This window comes from Cydia pomonella, chromosome 2, assembly GCF_033807575.1.
Source record: "Cydia pomonella isolate Wapato2018A chromosome 2, ilCydPomo1, whole genome shotgun sequence".
In the NCBI taxonomy this organism is placed as follows: Eukaryota; Metazoa; Arthropoda; class Insecta; order Lepidoptera; family Tortricidae; genus Cydia; species Cydia pomonella.
Window position 1 is genome coordinate 23,886,279 of NC_084704.1, and position 17,385 is coordinate 23,903,663.

Below are 17,385 nucleotides of genomic sequence, written 5' to 3' on the forward strand. Positions count from 1 at the left end.
GGGCTCTTGGTTGTTCAAAAACTGATGAGAAAGTTGCGCTTTATCCACATGTGTGCCAAAGTAATTTGATGCAAAAAAAAGGAATTGACTTTTAAATGATGATTTCAAATGATAAATATTGAATAATTTTCATTTCGATTTGATTTTGTTAGAATTTTCCTCGCGCTGGTGCGGTAAAACGTTTCACTGGGTGGCAAAAGGCCATGCCTGGATAAGCTAAGTGAATCTGCCCCCAGCGAGTTTTGGCTTGTATTTTTTTTATGATGTGGATTTTTATTAGTAGCAAGTATGAAAAATATCAGCCCCCTCCTTTTGTAGTCTTTGTGCTTTATGTTGTAAATACATTCATATCGACGAACCAGTTCAATTACTTTTTCATTTATCACGGAATCGAAAAAAAACCAGCACGCGCACCGCCCGAGTTGTAAATAAAGACAAGAGAGCTGCGCGTGTACACGCACAGCACCTATACAGCACCGAGCTGTGCGTGTCCGATACTGCTCGGTTCGCCCTCTCATAGGGAACGCCGTTAAACACAACGTCATCACTGAACGCAACGAAGCGACGTTGCCGCTCCGCTGCGTGCACGCGTGTACGCAGCACGCAGCCGGTTTGTCTCGTCGGAGCTGCAATGCGTGCAGGTCACGCGCACGTGCACGTCACGCACACGTCACGCAAGCGGTGTGTCATATCTTATGAGAATTCTTAGTTTACAACGCAACGGGACGCGTACGTGCACGTGCACGTCTACGCACACGCAACCTTAGACCTTGCAAAGAACCTACGTGCCAAATTTGGAATCTCTAGAAACAGCGGTTTAGGCTGTGCGTTGATATGTCAGTCAATCAGTCAGTCAGTCAGTTTCTTCTTTTATATATTTAGATAAAATGTCAATTGAAAACAAAGTCAGTGGAGTAATCAGTGATTCTGCAATGGTGGTCGTAACATACAGTTCCTGAATACATCACAGAGAGCTTATCATATATGTATAGATAAGGCAATGTATAAATAGACTAACATAATTACGCATTATCAATCATAAAGTAGTAATGTATTAAGCTTTTTAGAAATAAATAGTGGACAACTCAAACGGCCATTGTCACATTATATTCATGAGAAGTCCTATATTATTATAACTTTGACAAGGGTTAAACTGATTGAATAATCCTATCCTATCATTATAATACAGGCTGATTTTTCATTTGACCAATTCCTTGAAGTGGGTTATAGAGCTCAATTCTAATGTTTTAAGACCAGTCAACCAGGAATCTGAATTCATTGTTTTTTCAGTTTATTTGGATTTAAAATTTGACATAGAAAAAAATGGAAGATATTAGGTATGTAGGTAAGTACCTAAACAATTATTATATAATTTGGAAAATCTTATTAATTGAGAATATCATTTTTGTATTTTTTAAGCAAAATTTTTTGATGTGATTGCAAATTCTTGTAATTCTAAAGTTTTAGGAATTGATGACAACAGTTTACTTAAGTAATCAGTCGACTGTAACTGACTTAATTGCCTATGTATCTAAAAAAAGTTATACCAGGTGGGGCCAATAACAGGAGCAAAAAAAATTATACTTTTCAAACTGAACCAACATTTGTTCAGCGATACTTAAAAATAACTTGTGTTTTTATTTTTAGTATACTTAAAGTTTGTTCTAAGATGCAATTTATTGCGAATTTTGTTATGTTTAAGGGGCTGTCAACACTCAATGTCCTTGAAATTGATGTTACTTAAGCAGTTTTTAAGAAAACCTTTTTGTTTTAGTAAAGCAAAAAAAAACTACATGTAAATATTAATTATATTTCAAAAATGTGGCTGTACCCGATACATGATTGAATGAAATCGGCTCGATAGAAAATAATTGCAAATACTAGTCTTAAAATCACCATTAAATGGTTCTATGTCTCCATTTTTTGACTTATGTGTCTGGAATTAAAATCACAATTTATACTTAAATTGCTAACGAGTAATAGTACACAAATAATTTTCAATAGTTTCTTATTATTCCTAATGCAAATAGACTGTGTGCGCACTTTAGATTGACATGGTATTAACAGCCTCTTAAGGCGTGACAAGCTGACAAGCATCGTCAATTACAATGATAATGGCGTACATTAAAGGTAATATTTAATTTATATGAAAACAGGACTTCATTATTTTTAAAGATTGAACAAGTGTCACCGTTTGAGGAGTATGTTTAATTGTTTGCTCTTGTTGGTCCCACCACATGGGTGAAATGGAATTCATTAAATCGGTATTTACATGAACTGAGCCCTTTATGGTCATTGTTAAAAGGAAACCGCTTTTCTACACATACGTAGTCCTCATTTTCCTTTCTGTATATAGACATTTTAGGAAATATTGATTGGAGTAAAATCAATGATAATTGGGATAAATTATAATTCTTTCTTAAGTGTTAAAAAAAAAACTGTTTACTTTTTTCTACTACTAGTGTTGATCGGTTTTTAGGGATTAAATATAAAGTGTTGGTAACGTATAAAATTCTCAATTTTTTATAATTGCCGTATTGCTAACTTACTATCTACAGGCGCATAGGGTCAGACCCAGCGAAGTTGGCAGCGATTTCGAAAGTCCAGGTGGTGCAAGTGTTATTTTAAACGTCTAACGTATATGAAATTATGGCGTTTACTTAACACGACTATCTGGGTTATCAACATCGCTGCCAACTTTGCTTGGTCTGACTCTATAGTCACAGGCCGGCTGTTTCAAAAAATATGATAATTGTTTATTTACACAATAATTGATTGACATTTAAATGCGAGAAAACACATGAACATAACGATTTTGAAACGAAATTACTTCCCATGAGATGTCGTTTGTGTGATCTGGTAACGTGGGCGCTAATCCCATATGTATAGGTATAGCATAAATTCGACTCGTAGGTACTTCACCGAATTGTTTTTCCTCGTATGCCATTGCCCTGCGTTGTGTTATTGCAACTCAACCTAACACCGCGAGGCTAATCCCTCAGGATAAGTTTACTCACTTAACGAGGCTTCTTATCTCACTTAAAGCCTTTTAGCTGGTCGCTGAACCAAGAGTAGGGGAGTATGAGTGCAACGCATACTGCAGTTGCCCGTCATCTTGATATTGCATCTATTGCAACTACAGGTTTTTATATAAAACAAAAAAAATATTAATTATCACGAGGTAGTGAATAACATAATATAATATTATATTGTACCTACCTGAAATTGAAATAAAAATTCGGAGAGACATTCCATAGACAGCAATAGGAATCGGTTATGTGTCAATTTTGGGATATGCATTGGTATATGCACTTTGCCTTTCGTAAAGACTGCCACCTCTTGCATTATAAGATTAACATATTATTTTCAATCGTATCTAATAATTATTAGATAATTATGTCGCCCGGCATAGGTATATTCATAATATACCCTATTAGCAAAATTCTATGTTTTCGCAACATTATAATTATATAGGTGTCAATATTCGGCAAATGTGTTTCACAGCCATTGACTTTGAAAGCTTATTTGTCTTCCCGTCCCAGTACGAGTAAATTTCGCTCTTCAGCGAATTCGTTTGACTACGAGTATCTTGAAGACTTGTGAATTTGATCGCGACTAAAGAAGTTTGTGTCGCGGCAAACCGATGTGTTCCTGATTGGAATAGTTCTAAACTACTATTCCGAAGAGCCGTTACGACGCCTTGCTGATGGATACGTACAAGTTTAGGGTCAGGACCGTAAAAATAACATAAAACTGTAATTTACATACATCCTGTTTGGAGTTTAATAATATTAACGTTAATCTACTTAATTCTCAATTGAAAGTTGTAATAGGATTTTTCATGAACCGAAATTCATAAATATTTGGTCATTATCGTTACAGCAGATCACTAAGAAATGTAACTGGCTTGTAAAAAGAAGAAAAGATCTAAACGCTCAGGTCTACTGAAACAAAGATAGGTAGCTAGGAAAATAATTTAATGTCCAAGAAACCCCGACAAATCCAAATTTAGTATATAATAGTTTAGTTTCTAACATTCATAGTTATTTACCAGTGCAGCAAGTAAAACGCTTTTTCATTATTTATCAAGCGGATAAAAGAGCGAGTTTTAATTTAAAGAGCAGTTAAACGGTTTTAAAAACGCCGTTAACTGCACGGGGGCTAGTGGTTAAAGTCCAGATAAATCACAAAGTTATATTTATTCATATTGCTTCGAGGCCGATTCTAATTTAACAATCTGTTATTATTTATTTATTATTACAAAAAAGTTAGACAGCATAATAGCTATAAACTAAAGCACTATACAATTCAAAAGAGACTAAAATCCATCACCTCACAGTAACTTAAGCAGATACAACACACATCCATTCTCTGCCTTGCAACAAATAACTTTCTGGTATCCATGACAGAAATGAGTTAAGGCGTCAAGCGCTCGAACAGTGGGAGAGTTCCTGTGCGAGACTGTAAGCTCAAGAAAATTAATAAAATCAGGAGAACTAATTCGTGTAGTTTTGAAAATTGGTATACCACCTTACCTACCTTACCTTGTGGTCTCCAGATAAACATACTAAAAGTCCTCGAGGGTGGGGGTGGTGCTGAGGGTGTAGGGGGGGGGGGGGGGTTTAAAGGTACCTTTTTTCAGATATTTGCTCATATCTCGAATATTTTAACGAATATCATTATAATTACTTCGGAAGTAAAGCTTAGTAAAGACTTTCAAGTAAAACTATAGCGAACCTGATCGGGTTAGCCATTGTTGAGTTTTAGCAAAAAGTCTATGTTGACGGACAGGTTACTACGGGACCCTACACTGAGCATGGCCCGACATGTTCTTGGCCGGTTTTTATATTTGATCAACAGGTGACTAAGCTTGCTTATTCTAAACAAAAAAAATACTTATGATGAACAATTACGAAAAAACGACGTTTTCTTAAACTGTGTATTTTTTCTCTTTGTTAAGTCTCCTACAGCTCCCAAAGTACCTACTGATCGTAGAGTAAAAATAAACAAACCAAATTTATAGGAAATTTTATGGTAAAACTTTTGTCCAAAGTAATTATAATGCTATTCGTTAAAATATTCGAGATACACCCCTCTTACACCCTCAGCACAACCCCCACCCTCGAAGACTTTTAGTATGTTTATCTGGAGACCACAAGGTATAAGTATACCAATTTTCAAAACTACACGAATTATTTCCCCTGATTGTCCATACTGAGGTTAATTTTCTTATATATGCGTTCTCGGAACAGCAATCAGATTTGTATTTTGCGGCCAAAGAAAGTTTTTGGGCACAAATGGAACAGCAAGCTTTACTATTCGTGCTACCAATTCGGGACAATCCGTATCACCACGCAAAACAGGACAAGCTAACATTACAAGGTAATGGCTGCTTCTTACCTCTCATTGAATTGAGACCCAGAGAACCCAGCAAAAACTTAGTTGGGTATAAGAATGGGTAGCGGTTATAATCATAAATAAATAAATAAGGCCTGTACCGACAAAAAACTTCAAGCCCCTGTAATTTTGTTTCCAACCAAGATGACTACGGTATTCTTACCGTGATAAAAAGTCTTATAATTATATTATATATTCCAATATAAGTAATTCTGGTTTTATGCTGTTCGACTTTAAACCGGTAAATAGAAGAGATCACCGAAAACTGGTATTTTCCAAAAAACAATAAAATTTGCAACATGCTACATGCCTGATTTCAAAACACTTAAAATTAAACGAAGTTTCGTGCATTTCATAATAAATAACTACGAGTAATATAGTATGTTGTATTTTGAACAGAGGCCTCGTAGCGGCGGCAGATTTATGGGAACAAGTACAAGACCCAGGGCCCAACTCAAAGATTGCTAATGGACTTTGCGAAAACGAAGCATACCTGTCATAATTATCGTAAAAACTGGGGTAGATATGCGGCTAAAGTGCAAAGAACTACGATACGAAGAACAGTTCTTCGTACGAAGGTTAGGATTACTAAAGTTACAGAAAATGTATGTTACTTAATTCTAGGCCAAGTCGAAAATCATACAATTTCCTTCGTACAAAAATCGCATTTGGTAGTTGACATAGAATAGAGTAGGTAAGAGCTCCAAACGTCCTGCAGTGCCGTTCTCTCAACTATTATTGGGCTCAAGTTAAAAGTGTATTAAAAGAGAAGAATGAAGCAGCCAAATAACATTAACAACTCCAGCAGGTGACGGGCTGATGCAGGCAACCCGGACCCGTTGCCAACTTTGCCACTGAATGTGCTAGGAAGAAGCTGCCTATCACTCCTACAGAAAAAAAATATCAATAAAAAAACTGACGAATATCTAAATTAAAAGTCGCTTTTTATTGTAGTCATTTTAAAAACCTTAGTATGTTCTCAATCACATCAGTTTTTTTTTCATTTGAAGTTAACAGGTTTTTTTGCCGGTACACCCCTTATTAGGGGTCATCTTACACAGATCAACCTAGCCCCAAACTAAGCAAAGCTAAAAGATTGTACTATGGGTACTAGGCGACGATATACAAACTTGTACAGATAAATACATACTTATATTATATACATAGAAAACACCCATAACTCAGGAACAAATATCTATGTTCTATGTGTCACACAAATAAATGCCTGCCTGGGATTCAAACCCAAGACCATCGACTTCATAGGCCAGTCCGGTCGTCTTAGTTTCTATATGTCTGTTACAATTTTAATCTTGATATGTCACGACCTTGACAACGGCTCTGCGAGCGACATGTCTAATGACACAACTCTATGATGCATAGGCACGGGTCATAGAGGCATCTGCGTGATTTTCAGGTCGTGTCAAAACAAGTTCATAACCTTAACAAATTGTTAAATTAGTATCGGCCTCCTGTTGTTTTAATCGGCCATCGCTTCTGTTAACAAATAAATATAAACGCATAAAAGTAAAGGAGAAAACGATAACAATTACGACATTATGAGATATTTGAATTTTTCATTCAATGCGTCATATGTAACAACACAATACACGATATTGTAATTTTTTTGTAACAAAACTTTTGAAAATATTGAAACAATAAACTTCATCATCATCATCATCACATAAGAAAATGGCTCATGTCGGTGGAGTAGACGCCAGTTTTCGCGGTCCTTAGCCAAGATTTTTAGGTCACTGTAAGACACGACATTTGCCTTTCCACCTAAATGGAAGCCATCCGCGTGTACCTCGCTCGTGGTTTTCTTCTTCCTCTTCTAGCTTCAATCTTGCCTTTTAAAACAGTTTTGAAGTAATTGTCGTGTCTTATCAAGTGTCCTATCATTTTGCTTCGTCTATTCTCTATGGTCCTCAGTAGGTTTCTCCTCTCTCCAACAATTTGCAGTACTAAACTTAATGACTTCAAAGTTAAACAAAACAGTTTTTTATTGACCAAAAATATTTTCACATATCTACTAACTATGTACTTACTAGCTTCTTTTTGACAATGTTTTCATGAAAATTATTTTGAAATAATTAACCGTGTAACGTTGCTCCCTAAACATTATCACAATGCAAGCTAATTTTTTTTTCACTACAATTAAGAGCAATATTGCTCTTTAGTAGGCATAATATACCTATTATCACGTTTATTTCGTTGGGTAATAATCTCATTCTGTGGACATTTTTATGTCAAACAAATAAAATTAAGTCGAGAATTTCCTCTTGGGAATATCCAAATCGCAAAAAATGTTATGTAACGTAAGTCGTAACGGTAGTAACGGAACGCCATAATAAAGGTTACCAGTATTCGGTATAAACAGGTATTCTTTGAAATGCCCACCTATAATTATTATTTCATATATTGACTAGACATTTTACATATAAAATGGCAATTTAAATAAATAAATAAATAAATAAAATGTTTTATTGCAGGCATAAAAAAAAACCCATACATGTCTTAAAAACTAACTATAAACTAGCTTAACTTTAACAAAATGAAAATAATGAAAATAATGAGTATTAAACAATTCAATATTATTATTTCCGGTTCTCGCTCTGATGGACAGATAGCCAATGCCTAAAAACATGACTATTTGGGTTCTCACTTATCGTCCTCACAATGTCATTTTGCGAGCTTCTAATAGCTTCCCAAAAGGAGGCTACCCTGGCTCTGAGGATCGCGAAGAAGTCAGGTACTCTGGCCGTCGCAAACATATCTGATGCACTACAGTATCTAGGCTTACGCATCAGGATACGATATGCATCATTACATTGTACCCTGATGCTACTGTACGCCCGCCTAGTGTACCTAGTCCATAGCTGGCACGTATAAAAGCTTTGACAATATGCTTTAAACAGCGTGATTTTGACCTCGTCTGAGCAACGACCGAATTTACGCGCCAGCATATTGCAACGAACGGACAGAGCCCTTCTCTCTCTTTCGATATCTGCGTCATCGATTAAGGTCTCCGTCACAATATGACCAAGATATTTGACCGATGTTGCAGTCCGAACTGGTTGTCCATTCAAAAACACTCGTGGGACCCTGTCCGGACCCTTTCCACATCTAAAAACCAGCAGTTCAGATTTGTTCACGTTATATGCCAATCCATGATTAGCTGCATATCGCTCACAAATCGCTAGTAGGTCACTGATACCATGGATCGAGGGGCTGAGAAGCACCATATCATCTGCATAGCTAAGGTTATTTAAGCAAACATTACCTATGTGACAGCCTATTCTGGTACTTCTCAGCTCCTCTATCAGGCCGTTGACATAGATGTTGAACAGGTCCGGAGAGGTTACCCCTCCTTGGCGCACGCCACATTCTAATCTATAATCATTAGAAAGTACGTCTCCCCATCTTACGTTATTTGTTTGGTTCTCGTACCAAAATCTCAACAGACTCACGACATCCGATGCTACCCCAGACCCAAGCAGTTTCTTCCATAGTAGGTTATAATTAACCAGGTCGAAAGCCCTGCTTAGGTCTAGGAAGCACGCGTACACCGATGTGCCTCTTTGGGTATAATAGTTAACACAGTGTTTCAGTGCAAATATGGCGGAATCTGTCGAGAGTTGGGGCCGAAAACCAAATTGTGCATCACTTATTTTAACATTCCTCATCAGTTCAGGCTGCAACAATCTCTCCAGGATCTTACCGACGACGGTGCCAAGAGATATTGGCCTATAGTTTTTAAGGCTAGATAAGTCACCCGTCTTGTTTTTAGGCACTGGCGTCACAACAGTACGCATGAGGTCACTGGGCAAGTAGCTATATTTAAAGCAAAGATTAAAAAATACAGAAAGTATGTTAGATATTTCGTCCCCCGCGTAGATAATGACCACACCACACACACCACACTGAGACCATCAATACCCGGTGATTTACCACGTTTCATTGATCTCACAGTCTTTAGGATCTGTTTAGGGGTGAATGCCAATTTCGAGCTCCCAAGGGGTTGGTCTGCAGTGTGGTGCGCATCACATGCCGTGGGCAGAGGGTCGGTTCTAAAATGTTGAGCAAATAAATTGGCTATTTCAAATGAATTTTGACAATTTTCTATACTATTAGGCAAATTAGTTTTCGGATTTAGCTTTTTAACGGCACCCCAAAATTTTACAAAGTTTTTATTTTTCTTATGTGTTGCTAAAATGTCCAGTTTAATCCTATCCTCGTTATCCTGACACCACTTTAATTTGTTCTTAAATTGTTTGCGACTGTTGCTCATCTGCTCATAAAAAGGTCCGGCGGGAGGCTTACCATTCAGTAGCCAACATTTAAAGTGGAAACGCGCCCGCTCATGGAGATCTTTAACGTGGTAATTCCACCCCGTGACCTGTCTCTGTTTATGCTTACGTGAATCAGAACGAGAACCGGCGCTAGCTATAGCCGCCTGCTTTAAACATGTAACAATCATATTGTATAAATTGTCAATAAGAACAAAGTGCTTAGTGCAACTAGCATTAAATTCTATACAGTGACTAGAATATCTCATGTTATTAAAACTATCACAGCAAAATTTTGCATATCTGTTTATTTGGTCTATATCCCTGTTTCCCCAAATTACTTTACTTAATGTACTTTTTGCGTTTATAACAGGGTCACAACGCTTTAATGATATATTACTGATATTACAGTCAATAATAAGAGGAAAGTGATCCGACCATACCACATCGTTCAGCACACTAACACTCGAAATGGTGTTTATTCCAGCATAGGTGGTAACGCAGTGATCTAACCACCTCCGAACTCCATGTCCGTGCGCCTCACTCATAAAGGTATATGTGTCACTGTCAAGCCCAAGCAATACCTGGTCCGCACAAATAAGTTCGTGCTCGTCGCAAAACGTCTTCAGTTCATCGCCAAATCTCGTATTTGGATGCGCGTTAAAATCGCCCAACACATATGTAACTTCGCTTCCGCTTTCTTCTATAATAGCGTGCATGTTTGCGAGACAGTCCGTGAAACTAATAAGATTTTCCTCACAGTCCACCGGCATGTAGATACTAAGTACTAAGAATTGGCGCTCCCCGAGTTCAACTCGAATCGCTGCCAATCGATCACTTGTACACGTGACCACAGACACGTTGGAGAACATAGACTTCCTCCACATTAAGGCGACACCTCCATACGGACGACCTCGCAAGACACCTTTACATGTATCAACCGAAGACTTTGCAAAGCAACCAAATTCATTATTAATTCCATTGACAAAACCCAGGTCATGGGGAAGGAGCCAATGTTATAAACGGCATTCAGTTATGTACATACACTAACTTCTGCCCGCGACTTCGACTGTGTTGAATGATGGACAAAAACTGTCCTGTATCCTTCCCGATTCTAAAACTGTCTCCATACCAAATTTCATCTAAATAGGTCCATAGGTATAAGTTTGATGAGGTAACAGATAGGCAGTCAGATAAATTAGGAATGTATTGCGCTGTCTCATTCGCAATTCGCATTCGGCGCCACCAGTGTACCTAATAACCGCCTTACCGACGGAAAACATACATATGAACGAGAGGTCAACAATTCACACCGTATGCGCCATAAACAAAGAGGCAATATTTATTGTATTTAAGGTTCTTACCATAAACTTAGATACCTAACTACTTAGTGGGAGTCGGGGAGACTTGCACAGGTGGGAGACTTGAACCATTGTTATTTAAAGAAGTGCCAAAATAACGGTATTTATGTAATCAGTATGACAAATAGTACATATAATATATTCATAAAATATGAACTTTTTGGCATTGGAAAAAAAGGCTAGTCCCCAATCTGTGCAAGTCTTCCGGACTCCCCCTACTACTCCTACGAGTAAGACGAGGAAAATCGTAGATCCAAACCTGTTTTGAAGTATCATTCAAGAAACTGGTTCGTGTTGATTAATTTGACTTGTGAACGGCTAAGACAAGGTAAATATCTGTATTTTCTTACACTTTTACTCTAATACTCGTAATTATGATGATCCGTGATAGTACAGATTGCTTTGTAAGATGTGCCAAATGTCTATCTATTGGTTGTTATATTCATAGTTTATTATGTACAAATTACATGACATAAGTTCTGTTAATAAACATCCTAGTGTTAAACAGACAATAGTTTACATTTTAATTTTTTCTAAGTCCACGTGTAATTTACGTTAGTCGTAATCCTACGAGAGTTTTTATTTGGGATATTTTATACAACCACAGGCTCTTTTGATTTTAGGATGAGCTAAAGTGACACAAATATATCAAGTTATTGGGACGTTATCTGTTAGGGTAAAAAAATAATATAAATATTAGGATACATAATATAAATAAGTTGGTAGTAGTAGTAGAAGTAAAACACTTTATTGTACAAAAAGAAACATAAAACAGGAAAGAACACACATCATTTGTACAGGAAGGTAGGTACCTAGTTATTATTCTTTTAGAACGGTTTTTCTCGTTGTTAATGGATTAGTTTTAACTACGTACACTTTAAAAATTAAAAATGTTTCAATTCCAGTAGTCTTACTGTACAGAGTCCCAACCAGCTTCTTTTATTATTAAAACGCCAATATTATTTTCAACACACTTGCTCAAAACGACGTTTTTATTCCACCAGTTTTTGGCTCATAATCCTAGATATTAAACACGCGTAGTTTTTCCGAATTTTATAACACTCATACTTTTTCATTATATTATTCGACTGAGTTAAGAAGGTAACTGATTGATAATAATATGCATGGAAACGGAGCCTTCTAAATTTGGTCGAGTAATATTTTTTTAAACCAACTATTACATTTCAAATGTTAGCACGATCTCCATCCATCGAATAGAAATACGAAAATATTGGATTGTTTTCATTTTTTTAATTGGCTGTTTGTCGATTTTGTTCGCGCCTTTGCCTTGCGCGCGCATTGGAATCGTGCGTAAAAAAAAAATAACGTGCCAGCCATTTTCCGTATTTGTCATAAAATTGGAATAGTTTTGCATGTTTATAGTTTATATATTGACGAAAATTTCATTTTCAAGCATTGAAAATGAAGAACACATAAAATTTACGCTGCCAGTAATACTAATAGAGACAAGAGATAGCCTGTTACCATCAAAATCGGATGAAAAGTAATTGGCGGCATATGAAACTTTTATTCAATGGAAAGTCAGCAAAAACACCCAGTCTTTCTTGGAAAACGTGTTGGTAGCTTACTTCAATGAACTGGCGAATAAGTGCCTACAAGCCCTGTACTGTACTTTTACTCTTTGACAAAAAAAAATCTGCACAATATCGCCTCGTGTGTAATGACAATGACCAACTGAGCACATTTGAATGATAATGTACTATTACAGTAGATATGGTGCTACTTTACCGCCCTAGTGCGGTAATTCGCAGTATACGTGCGTATGTCGAAATCTCAAAGGATCATAAATATGTACTGTAAAACGTGGTATACACATGTGAAAAGGTAATTTTAATTTTTGCACTGGTATCGTAATGTACTATTTTAATTCTTTTTGTTTCAGATTTTAAATATACATATCTTATACAGAAGCTCACTTGCTGTACTTGGGAACTTCTCATAAGTGTTAATAAGAACGGAAAATGGCATAAGCGTTGAATAGTTGGGATATAGCAGAGTTAATTAAATATACTCGGTATGGCTTATTCATTTCTCATTTCATAGGGTTATAGATACATCTAATATGTGGTAAATAATGTATAGTATGTGTGTGTATGGTAGTACGCAAATGAGTATTATTATTTTGTCACTATTTGGTAAACCTACAAAAAAATCAGCTGTGTGTCTAGTTACTATACAGAATACTGCGAAGTAACCATGTTCGTTCATGGTCCGGGTTCTACTAAATTCATTTCGAAGTACCTAATATCCTTTACGCGTACAGCTTTACGCAGATGGCGCTGCAATCGTTTAATAAACATATATTGAGAGAATGTTTTATTTCTAGTCGGTTTTCTTCCTTTATATATTTACTTGTGTTAACGAAATGTTTTATTTTGAATATATATCATGGTTGTTAGCTATAATATCACAAGATGAATGAATAGATACAATAATTTCTCTAGTGTGAGTCAAGACATCCGTCGACGCCACATCGAAACTATTTATCGAAATCTTCTCCACTTACTTTAAACAGTAGTTAATTAACGAAGGGATAAAATTATTGCGTAAAGTTTAATTAACTTGACATTCTTATCGTAAAGCCCAAATAAATTCCAGTACTTTGTTGGGGATACCGGCAATAAAATTCATGTCAACCCGAGACGCCAGGCCAAGACTTGCCTTTAATTTTGATTTGCAGTCCGGAACCAAACTTCAGAGCAGGCAATTTCGAATATTAATATTAATATGAATGTTCGCGGTAGGCTCTCTGACCCTGCCTATGAGGCCAATGGGCTCAGGTTCAAATCCCGGCAAGGTCATTTATATGTGTGATGAACACAGATATTTGTTCCACCTATACCTAGTACTCAGAGTACAAGCTTTGCTTAGTTTGGAGCTAGGTCAATCTGTGTAAGATTTTCCCTAAAATATGTATTTATTTATTTAATGAGTTAAATAAATAAATACATATTTTAGGGATTTGCTTATGTTTTTCCATCGAAGAGTTCTTTTGGTTATCTTCTGACTGCATTATCAGATCAGGCTGCTTAGCCAACATGCCAATCGTTAAAGCTACGCATCGTAGCGTAAAGTCATCTCTCTCTATCACTCTTCCATATTAGTCCGACAGTGACAATTGCGTTTCGTTTGCTACGAAGTGTAAAGGATTGTCACGATGGCTACGCACCCAGTTCCATGTTAGCATATTATATTATATTATATTGTCATCGGATATAGGTACGTCAGTATGCCAAATATTAGTTCAATCAGGCATCGGGAAGTGGTTCAAATCTAAATTATAAGATTTGAAGCAGATATACATATACTTACACATAATATAGGTACGCCGTGAAGCTTAATAAAAGTGGGCAAAAAAGTGTGTATGACAGCATTTTTTATTTCAGTAAGAAGCATCTATGTAGTCATCATCTTAAGTATGCAAAAAAGTGGGCAAAAAAGTGTGTATGACACCATTTTTTTTATTTCAGTAAGAAGCATCTATGTAGTAATCATCTTAAGTATGCAAAAAAGTGGGCAAAAAAGTGTGTATGACACCATTTTTTATTTCAGTAAGAAGCATCTATGTAGTCATCATCTTAAGAAGGCAAAAAGTGGGCAAAAAAGTGTGTATGACACCATTTTTTATTTCAGTAAGAAGCATCTATGTAGTCATCATCTTAAGTATGCAAAAAGTGGGCAAAAAAGTGTGTATGACACCATTTTTTATTTCAGTAAGAAGCATCTATGTAGTCATCATCTTAAGTAGGCAAAAAAGTGGGCAAAAAAGTCTGTATGACACCATTTTTTATTTCAGTAAAAAGCATCTATGTAATCATCATCTTAAGTAGGGGAAACTGTTGTACCATGGACCTAGTTTTACCTCGGACAGTTGGCAATATTTCCACATTGCCACGGTTATTGAAATATTTCATTTATATTATTTTAAACTTTATTCTTAATTATCAAAATCAAGCTATAAAAGAAACTTAAGAACGGCTGGTAACTCAAGAAAAAAATTAAAATATAAATTGTGTTATGAAAAGTCAGTATTTCAAACTTAACATCAATGATGATTACATATTTCATGTTTTGCTAATAGATAATAAAACTTAATATAATATTCGTAGGTTAAGGTTAAGTTAAAGTTAAGGAAGGGCTATTACGAAGCTTACTTATCCTAAACGTTGCTTTGTTGTACCTCGAACACCGAAAATATATTGTACCTTGACTCGCTCTAGCTAGTACTATAAATATATATTTTTTAACTTAAGGTTTAGTATTTGCCGTATATCTAATTATTCCTTATCTGCGTTGTAAGTTACCAAGTAATCGATATTAGAAAGGATTCCTAAAATGTTTTATGCCTAAATAAATAATGACCATTGCGAAGTATATTTTTATATGGTAATTTGTATATAGAAAGGCGTAAATATGCTACAAATATCTGTGATTTCATAATAAATATTATTTCTGTGATTAGATAATAAATTAAGTAATTAAAATTATTCCTCATGCCCTCATGCCCAGCAGTGGGACACGTATATAAGCTGAATTATTATTATTAATTAAAATTATTATGTCAACGGTATATGTCCAATGTACATCAATAGGGCTAAGATGGTCGACTGTTTATCATTTGTCACCATGCCTGTCACGTTCTAACAAGTATGTAAGCGCGAAAGTGACGGGCATAGTGATAAGTGATAAAAATGGAACCATGCTGCCACTGCAGGGGTATTGTTCTTTGGACACTCCATCAAAATAAATTACCCAATCCTTTAATTTTATATCGTATTTGATAGTTTATTAATGTATCTTATAATATTCAGATAAACAACAATTCTGCAGCCTTTTTTTCTAAAAATCAGAAAAGAAAAAACTGTCTGAGGTAGAACAGCTTCACCTACTTCCTCACAGTATTCTTAATAAAAAACAATGCAAATAATAATACTTACAATGGAAGAATAAAAGAAAAATATTATAGTACGAGTATTATATCAGTCTGATTTTTGTTCGACGAACTTTGATATCAACACCTTAGAAGTTATTTGAAGTTATTCCGACCCCTATTGTACACGGAACGAGTTTTTCCTAGAGTTTCTGTTTAGATATAGGTTGCGTATTTTTGGGAAAAATAGGATATATTATAAGTTTAAGGGCAATAATTAATAATTAAGTCGACGCATTGGTATCTTGATCTATCTCAGCAATTACAAACTCATGAAAGTATTGTTTAGTGAACTGGTTATTCATGGCATCGAGTGTCGGGTGGGGTAAATACAGTGTGTATTTTTGATATAACCTCAAACTTAAACTAGACGTAGGTTTTAGTGCTATAAAACAATTCTGAAAGATTTTTTTTTAGTTTAGTCTTCACCACCAGAGCACAATTAATTTTTGAAATTTTTTCGAGCGGCAATGTATGTCGTACATCATGATCACTTTTGAGTTAAAACAAAGTAGTAATACATTGCTTGCTGAATTAGTTTGTATGAAAAAATAAAAGTCGTCCATTTTTTATAAAACCTATGAAAGTGTGCTCATTACAGCCTAAACTAACTGCCCTTTGATTATGTGTTAATATCAAAAATACACGCTGTATAAGACCGAGTAAAAATAAGACAAAGTTTTTAACACTAATAAACTTATACTACTTTGGTATATTTCTATTCCGTTAAAAAATAAGCCTTCTGTGTTGACTTCTTTTTAAATGGAATAGGAATGAAATAGAATAGGTAAGTTTATGAGTGTTAAAAACTTTGCCTTATTTTTACCCGTGTCTTATATTTACCCCACCTAATCTGACTTCATTTCTGTAGTTGCCGTTACACGATGTTACGTTAACTTTTAAACAAATACTTTCATTGTACAGGCAAATGGGACCGATTCAAGCCTCTAAATTTTTCATGTAACTAGATTAGTCTAAACACACGCTTTAATACTGTAGTTGTGATTTTTTCGATTAAAATTGGTATATTTTCTTTAAACTGTAGAACCCGTTTTGCCGCATTCGACCTTATGGAATAACCTAGCGCAAAAGCACATTCACTACGCGCGAAATATCGGGATGATCGCGGGTTTCGGGAAGCAAGCCAGCAAGGGCTGCAATTTTAGATTTTATTGTTTAACTATGCGTCACCTTAACACAACGTCAAATATCTGTTCTTAACAGCAAATACCTAACAGGTTAATTAGTGTGGAAAAGACAAAAGTCTATGAAGTTTGGTGGCCACAAACGGTACCATGATAAAAGGGACTGACTACTAATCGGGTGTCAAATTGGCCTCATTGGATAATTTTGCATCACGACAAAGGAAACAGGCATCATGATCATGGCT